Raw genomic sequence first — 9,663 nt, forward strand, 5'->3', positions numbered from 1 at the left:
ATCTGGAAAGGCAATATGTCTTGGAAAAGCATGGCAACGCTCTTTACTACGTACCACTTGTCCACGTACAAGATATGACCCTAGTGTTTAGAAGCTCCCAAACTAATCATTAATGAGCCTCCAGGGCCTTCTATCTCGCGTGATGCGAGGATCTTGCACCTTCAGTTGTGGACTTTTCAGAGACTTCATCGTACACTGATATTGGTGCATCAGCCAAGAGATCTGGCCTTTCCGCCATAATCTGCTTCCCCTTGGAGGCTACATGGAAATGAGATTACTCATCTCAAAGGCAGAGTTCGGAATCCATCTCTGGTTCCTAACACCGTCGGTATATCCCGCTGTGAGTGTAGCTCCTCTATTAGATTAGCCTTAGGGTCTTCATCTTAATCCCAAAGAAGTAAGGTGAGAAGAAAAGCAGCATGATGTCGTGGCAACAAGCATTAAAAACCATTATCACAATTTGGACATTAAACATTTGGCAACTTGGAAGGTTAACCTTCAATAATGGTTTCAAAACTCTTAAAGATGCTTTGCAAAATCAACAAATCAAGAAAAATAATTTCTGTTTCATAAAAAAGTCGGTTTCCGCTCAAAAAAAGTATATTGTGTCATTCAAAGCACATTTAATGGCACATCAGATAAATGGTACAGAATATCAAAAACATTTAATGTATTTTTTGCGGACTTCCTTACTGCTACTAGGATTGAAATTCCGGCAGTTCATAACGAGAAACATACTAATTACACTTTCATTTCAAATTTCGTTTGGATATACCAAGTGACTTCTTAACTGAACTTTACAATTTGATTGGCCAATTTTGACGAATTATGCACCATTTATTTTGTTGCAGCTAATGGTGCGTCTACACGACAAATAATTGGGCAAATAATTAGCCATTTGGCAAACATTGTTTGCCATTTCACAAGTATTTCACAAACATTTCTCGATTTGTACATGTTTCAAGTTTGTTTGCCAAAGAGCAAATATTTCATGGACGACAGCATCCTCCCCAGCCCTTCCAACCAAGGTGTCCATTTTCAGCCAGTACATAACTTAATTCATTCGATCCATGATGGTTAATAACAAAGAAAAATGTTTTGATTGTGGTTCATTTTGACACAGGATAACCCCAACTTGGAGTATGAAGGGGCCTGGAATTGTCAGTCAATGTTCAAAGTCATCAGATGTCATCCCATCCCCTCTTAATGCAGTAACTGTCACACTTCCATCTCCTATCGAGGATTGAGTGATGTTGAATCGCTCGATCAACCAACCAACATCTATCTCCGGAATCCGGATTCATCTCCTCCCATCCAGACAATGGAAGTGTCGACCCCAGTAAACCCACCCACCCTGGGCTGTCCTCGGGCTGAACCGGACCCTTGACTTCGTCCAAAGAAGACTGATCCGATTGAAGTTGGATCAGATCATCAGAGACAACTGAATCATCGGAACCATCCGTATTGTTAAACTGCATATAAATATCCAAATTGTCTTCATCATGTTTAATACTCTTACTATAATAGTGTTTACGTTTCTGGCATGACCTTTGGACTATATAACGTTGTCATATTTCGACCCGTTCTCGGCTACTAAATAGTTTATGATACTCGTGGAGAGCTGTTGTCCATTTATTCACGATTATAATGAGTTGGAAAATTGGTCGGGTTTTCGTTTCCAAACAATTGGTTTATGAGTTATAGTCAAAATGAATTTCGAAAACCTTTCGAAAAGCAAATATTTTATTAAAAGTGAATCATCAGGTGGCTTATGGTATAGTTCATAGAACGGGGCAAAACATGCCTTCAAGTAGTAACCGGTTTCAGCCAACATCATGATAGTGCCCATCGGTGTTTTTTCAAATTTCATTCCTCAGTTTTCCCTATATTCATTATACTAATCATCTTATTTAGCATGCATAACATAAATATTGAATGAAAGACCCCTTGGGAAATGATACGATCACTTGCAAAGTTCATCTGATTAGAAATCTACATCAAAATATTTGTCAAACCGTTTTGATCGGGTAGTTTCACGTGTAGACGGCTCAGAGATAAACTGTTTGTCAAATACCAAATATATCCGAAATTGTTAGGCAAACTTTGTGACAGAATGTTTCTCGTGTAGACGCAACATAAGATTGGGATGTTATAAAAAAAATTTAAGTGTCTGACTCGGTCAAGTCCGGCACAAAACTTACAAGTCAAGTTGATATGTAAATTTGATGTCTCCCTGAGAAACAAATAAGTGGCAGGCTCAAACTGACCTGAACGTTGCGGCATGCTTTTACGCTCATTAAGAGGATGGCGGACGCCAAGGCATGAAGCATGCCAGCTGTTAACTGATTGGGCCTGGCCATGGACGTGGAGACGCAGAAGCGTGATGACACCAGGGTAGTAGTTCAAAGTGTCAACCTCCCGAGCCAGGTTAGTGGCTCTTTTGTACTATCCTCAATGAAAAATCAAACAAATGGGGGCTGTGCAAGGCTCAACCGAGCTTTAACTAAAGTCAAAGAATAAGCCACATTATGAAGGTCTTATTGAACAAACTACCCATAAATAAACCTAATCCTGGCATGATGAAGAAATCAATGGTGTTCGGTCATGCTTCTAAAAGCAAGTTCTCATCGGTAAACGTTATTCTCCACCGATTTGTTGGCGGTGCTACTTTTTTAAATCTTAACTAACCTAATCAAACCTAATCTAACCTTACCTAACCTAACCCAACCTAACCCAACACGATATTGATAGCCCTTAAAGTCTTTATCTAAACCTTTTAACATTTTGCCACAAATTCAAAAATAAGCCTCGCCAACTAATCGGTGGAGAATAACGTTTATCCTGCCCAACCTTACCAAATTTACATTCACCACAAACTTGTGGAGCATGAAACGAGCACAATTAAAGCATTTTAACAAACTGAAATAAAAATCAACGAGAAGAACTATTTAATAAGATACCCTGCCATAGGTACGGGCAATTGGTCTTGCACGATGACAATTTTCCACATTAGGCGTGCAAACTTAATTGATAATCTGGTCACCATCAAGTGCTCAGGCTAACTTCAGGGCAAAAGAATGACATTTTCCACTATTTTAGTTCAAAACTGAGCGTCTTTACTTTGCCAAATTAACAAATAATGTATGAAAGATAATTGCTCAGCACGAAATCATCACATTTTTTTATTACAAACTCCATTTGACAAAGAAATTATGAGTAAGAAAGTTGAAACTGACCCTGATCCACATGTATTAGACCTTTCAAAATGATAATGTTTTTTGTAAGTGCATTTGAGGCAATGTCCATACATGCCTTTTCGCGTCTTTTGACATAGGACAATATGCTCCACACTGGACGTTTTGTTGTACTGAATGATGCTTTTCAATCCAAACGAGAACACGAACTTTCGCGTTATTTTAGGATTTAGAGGAAACGTTTGAAAACACCTCTTCATAGCAGTAGACTGTAATACAATTTTTAAACACAAAAATCGTGGGCACAGTTCACTCGGTTAAAAAGTTCGAGTATTAGAGACTTTAAGATAGCCCAAGACTGGTTTAGATTTGTAACATTGCTCAAGGATTGAGAGCATTTAGATTGATCAAACAAAAAAACAGTTTGCTCGAGGATTGCAATGTTTTCGAGGTAACACTAAAATTAGCCATGGTGAGTATTGACCGACTTAAGACAGATCCAAAGCTCTCAATCAGTATACGCGTACCAGCAGCTGAACAACATCCTTAAGACTGGGGTTTTCCCAACCGATTTTTTTCGTCGTACGTAAAGCAGGCAGTACATCGTTACGACGGCGAAGTATGTGTGCCCTTTTAGACCAGCTTTGTACTGAACTACGCACAAAAAAAATACCCTGTTCTGTACGAGGATGCTTCAATCAAGACATTAATAAGCATCAAGCTCTTATTTCAGATGCCATCACGATGACAACATCAAAAACAAAATTAATCATTTATCTAAGTAAAGGTCAAAATACAAATGCAAGAAAACAATGGCGAGTAAAAATGTCGTTTGTGCAAAGAACAAACAATGTTTGTACAGGTTTTCAAGGATTGAAACAATGATTGAAGTGTTTGTCTTCAGTAAAGCTAAAGTAAAGCCAAAGATTTTAACGGAGGAATTTTACTTTGTGAAAATGGCCAGGATAGCCAAAAGAACTAAAAATACTTATTATCCCTTTTTTTGGTAACACTTGTGATGTGAGCAACAAAATCAGTTACAACAAAATACAAAAAGTCAACATTTTACATTCATGCCGTAATTTGAATCCTTACACAAATGAGATCTGAGTCTCGTCCATTATTTTGTTTGTTTATTATTGTTGTTGTTTGTTACAACATTTTGAAAATTATTGGGTAATTCAAAGGTAGGGTGGGTACTGTTTCGTATCATGTGCCACAGAGTACTTGATGATCATTAAGTATTCTATGCATGTGCGAAGTCCCGGTTGTTTGTCAATTAATCTTTTAGATCCTACTAGAGGGCTAGATCCTACCACACTAAGGGCGGATTTACACTAGGATGGAAAACCAAGATTGAATCCGGTTTGAGGATGGAAGTAGGACTAGTGCTGGGGCGACTCCCGTCTTTCACTGTACTGAAGTCGAACAAAAAGACTCATATTGGGAAAAACTCGCCCAAGCACTAGTCCTACTTCCATCCTCCTCAAACCGGATTCAATGCTGATTTTTCATCGTAGTGTAAAGCCGCCCTAACAGATGGAAATCTGATTCAGACCACGACACTGTGTGTTAAAATATTATTCGGATGATGTAATACTTGTTGGCTTCACTGGCCGAAAGAAGCTCACCCCTCCAACCCTAGCATCCCAAATACAAAAAAAAATCAAAACTTTAGAGGTTAGCCATTGACTTGGAAAAAAGCAAATCTTGAAACCCGAAAACACTTGTTTTTGTATTCTGTTAGACTAAAACCCTACAGACCCTTCTTGTACATATGCCCATCAGTACATATGAGGAATTTTTGGGAACCAACAATCATGAAATTTTTATAGACGCAGGTGGGTACAATTTGAAATAAAGAAAACATGGGAAATGATCTCATTGTAATGACAATCGTTTTTGGAACAAATTCTGATCTTCTTAAGAAAGAGTCAAAAAGCTAGATCAGTAACTCTTGAAAAAAATGAGTTTTTTTATGAAGCTGCGTCTCAATTGTATTATTTCGCATCCACCTTCATTAATAGCTATCAAGTATGGTTTTAGAAACCATCATACATATTGTTTATTTGATGTTACCAACAACCTACAAAGAGTTTTATTTCTGATTTTTTTTCAAATCGTGTCAAATCACTTAGGCCTTGGGCGATATGACGACCTTCTTTCTACTACCTTTCATATGCATTATGTTTGTTTTTTCACTTGCAAAATAAAGGCCAAAATTTCTTGAATATTTTACTTTGCTCTCAGCATACAGTATGGATAAACATTGTAAGGTTTATCCACTCCTATACTTGGGAACGGCCACCATTCAAAATACTAAAAAACCAGATCAGATCAGATCCATGATAAATAACTTTGCTATTGTTTTAGTCAGAGAGAGCCTAATAAATGTCTGCCAGGGGGGCTACACACTCGCACTCACACAAATATTCTTAATGTTTCTTGCATGCATTCACTTCAGTTCAAAGGCGACCAAGGCTAAATCTGTTATCAGGCAAAGAACTTGGTGAAGGTGGGATTAGTTAGTTTTAACCCAAACTACTACTTATGGAATAAAATAGATAATCATGGAAGGTTGCGACTAAGTTATTCCATTTACATTTTCAAGGCCTATGACTTTTTTGATGATTGGTGAAAACCAATGTGTTTGGATTGTTTGGATGTGTTTTTGTTTGGATTGAAATTAAAGCTATTTTTTATGTCAAACCAGGTTTTCCTTTTTGTTCAAACGTGACATTGTACGTTATGCTGGACTTTCCAATTTACCTGAGAATTTTTATTTTGGAAATTTATGTGGTCATATCACTACGCATTGCCAATAGAGCATTGATTGACCACATGTGTCAAAATGAGCAGCTCCCCAATAGGTTGGCAAGGTATGATTCTTTTAGTAGCGTTGGCAACCTGGCCTTTCCCTAGGGTGATGTCCAGTCATAAGCCATGGAGTCCGTCAGGACTGGAGTGGAAAGCGTTTTGATTTTTTTGCATTCTCTTGTCATTGCTTCTTCTGTGAGCTAATGTCAAATGGGTATTGCCTAGTCCTTTTCTAGAAACCATGCATCGAGGCCGTCAGATCTGGAGAGTAAAGCTCTACAAAAACTCGCTAGAAGACTTTTGAGCATTGCTCCTAATTGGGTACATGATGCGGCAGAAAGTGTTGCTCAAGCATCCTCTCAGCAAGCTTGCAACTGATTAGGAGGTAACACATTTCTCAAACGTCTTCTAGCTAGGTTTTGTAGAGCGTTTCTCCCCAGAGCTGACGGCCTCCATGCATGGCTCTCTAGGAAAGGACTAGAAAACACCCATTTGACATTGGCCCACAGAAGATGTAATGACGAGAGAATGTACTGGGAGCAGCCAGGCAGACCACTTCTTAGAGCAAATGTGTGACAGCTGAACAGCTGTTAGGGTGCGAGTTCAAATTGTTGAGACGGTGCCTTCAATCAACAAGAGTAGCATTGCTGCGTGGTTATCGATTCAGTTGCTGTAGCCAACCACAGCAGACTCGTTTTACCCTTCTGTTTTCTGTTCAAATTCCTTCTGAATAATGACATTTTGTCCAACTCCACAAAATACATTCCAAGGCAGAAACTGATAAAGAGGTGTTCATTTCCGCCCATCCTCTCATATGGTATTACCGAGAATACATCAGCTATCCCGTCTCTCTTGCAAATTATGATTTCTGCTCAATCTCTTTTATTCTTAAAATGCATAACTGTGACCAAAATAGAGTTGTAATATCTTCAGAATCTAGAACCCAATTTCAAATCTGATAACTATTTGAAATGAAACTCATTCGAAATCATATATTTCGCCAACAACACATCGATATTTTTACAAATGCAATAATGGAAGTGCATATGATTACAAATCTAAATATGATAAACCTTTCGGTCGATGTGAGTTCTCTTTTAAGTGGAATTAATTCCAATTTAAACCTTTGTGGCGTTGTTGACTATAATTTTCTCATTTAGTGTTTGCGTTCATTCGCGGCAGGAGATCAGTACCATCTTTTTCCATCATTTTTATTATCCCAGGACGCTTATCAACCAAGGCTCGGCTTATTCAGGGACTCGGAAGCTTTAGTGCCCTCGATTTATTACATACAAACCTGATCATACTGGTCCCATTTTTCACAATGCTTGGACATAGATTGCTTCTCAGTGACATCTTCACTAAGAGCAAACCCAAAAATATGCCTCTAATGCCACGTTGTAAATCACAGGTGGTGGTGTCGTTCTTTCTAGCTTGAGCAAAACAGGAATTTTCTAAACGTCAGCTTTGGAAACAAGAAATTCCGACTAGCCGTACGCCAACAGATTCTTTCTCAGTCATTTGATTGTTTTCGCGTTTCATTTGTACTTTCTAAACTTTGTATGCTGACAACAAATGGTGAGGAAAACGTGTACAACTGAACAATCATTGACAGAAACTTCATTAAAAGATCGATTTTTCTATTTCGTGTGAGCTCATCCAGACTTGACGCGACTAATAGGTGCAGGATGTAGTAAATATTTGTGTTGAATCTCAATTTCGATGTTGCTTACTTCTGGGAACTTGCTCAAGTATCCAAATACTTAGTTGTTCTTGTTGGAGTCAAGTGCTAGTCTCATTGACCCAAATGTCTCATATTGACAACTACTTCCAACGACTCTTTTCGTTAAAATTGATCTTTATGGGTAGACTTATCCAGAGAATAATAAAACTGAAACGCCTGCCCCGCATAAGCCATTGAACTAAAATAATTACTCCAACGTTTCTAGAAAATACGTGCAGTTTTCTGCTCTCCTTTATCCAACACTTGAGACACTTTCGGGGAAACAGGGCAATGACCTACACCATCGAGGAAGCAAGTTTTAATGGAGGCGTAGCCAGTTGCCGTCGGATACATTGACCCGCTTTTTCCTTTCTTTCTCTAATTGTTGGGTTCGCTAACCTAAAGAAGGGAATTAAGTTCCCATTAATACATTAAGACAAGACAAAGTCTTATCCAATAAAATATTTGCAAATTAGATCGTTCGAATGAGTTCGAATTATCCTTTAAAACCCCCTAAATATGCAAGTCTTTAAAAATGAAATATAAACTATTAAAACTTCAAGTTCAACAATCGATGGGGACTTTAAGATAATCAATAAGATCTCAAGAATGCACTTTCCACTCACTTCTTTCAGAAAAAGTCCAAATCACTCAAATTACATGTTGCATGCATTTTCTTCATAATTGGAGTGAACTCATAAATAGTAGCTCTTTTAAAATCTCTAAAATGGGTTCTGAAAAATTCATAGTTTCATTCTATTTTAAGTGATATTAAATAATATTTTGACCTATCTTGAGATGAAGGAAGAAAAAGAAATTTTACTTTTTTGAAATATTTTTATGCGTCTAAGTTTTAGTCTGACATAGAAATTCATGAAGCAAGAGCATCAAAGTTGTCCCTTGCGGTTTTGCGAGGTAGGTAAATGTCAAGATGGATTTGGAGCTTTCCATCAAAAATTAGAAAGGTATCTTAACCATGGTGTGAGCGTAATGGTTGGATCGGGCGCGTTCTAGTAGCTATCTATGTAAATACAAATTAAATCGAATTCCACCAATTTGATCCAAGTTTGGAAATTATTTTTAAGCTCATGTTTCATCAACCGTTCACTTCAAAATATCCTTGGGCAGTTCGATGCTTCAATTGTAAAAAGTAATCACGAGTGGAAACGAATTATTCCACCTAGTATGAAATACTAGCCGTAATTATAGACATGAATGACTACTGTTATGAGAAACATTATTGAACATTTACCTCAAGGATACTTCTTGTTGTTTCCTTGAAGAAACGCAGGTTATTTGATTCATGGAGTCATGTTTAATACAGGGTTTCCATCAGAGTTTTGTTACGTTGGAGCTAACTTGGACTATGCAACAAATCTTGACTAAACCTCGACCTGATCTTTAACCAGACATCGCAAATTGACCAATAAGAGTGAAAGTAAATTCAATCACACAATCTGTCACTTTGTAAATACTCGTATGTATGTTGAAATACTGAATTCAAACTCAATCAAGGTAAAGAATTTGTCAAGTATGAAATTTCCTCTAAATGTGTGACCAATTTCTGCTAATTTGAAATTAATCATTTGTAGATTCGCCAATTTCATCGTGCAAAATGAGAAAGCACTTATTATCAGCTATCTTCACTAAAAGCTCTAATCATTCAGGTTTCTTGACTAGAATGTGAATTGATTGTGTCGTAATGTTCAGGAAGCAGAGCCCAGCTTTTTAAAGCCAAGAACTGAATCTTCGTTTAAGTTTTTTTTTTTGTTTCACATTTGAAAAGCTTTACCCACCTTCAACTGGATATGCTCATCAAACTTTCCATTATTTTGGAGGACTACACCTAAATCTTTCATAGATGAGACCTGCTCAATATCTTTACCTCCATTATCTACGAGTGGAGTATTTAAAGGAGTTGACCCAAAC

The sequence above is a fragment of the Tigriopus californicus genome, chromosome 1 (genome assembly GCF_007210705.1).
Source record: "Tigriopus californicus strain San Diego chromosome 1, Tcal_SD_v2.1, whole genome shotgun sequence".
Lineage (NCBI taxonomy): Eukaryota > Metazoa > Arthropoda > Copepoda > Harpacticoida > Harpacticidae > Tigriopus > Tigriopus californicus.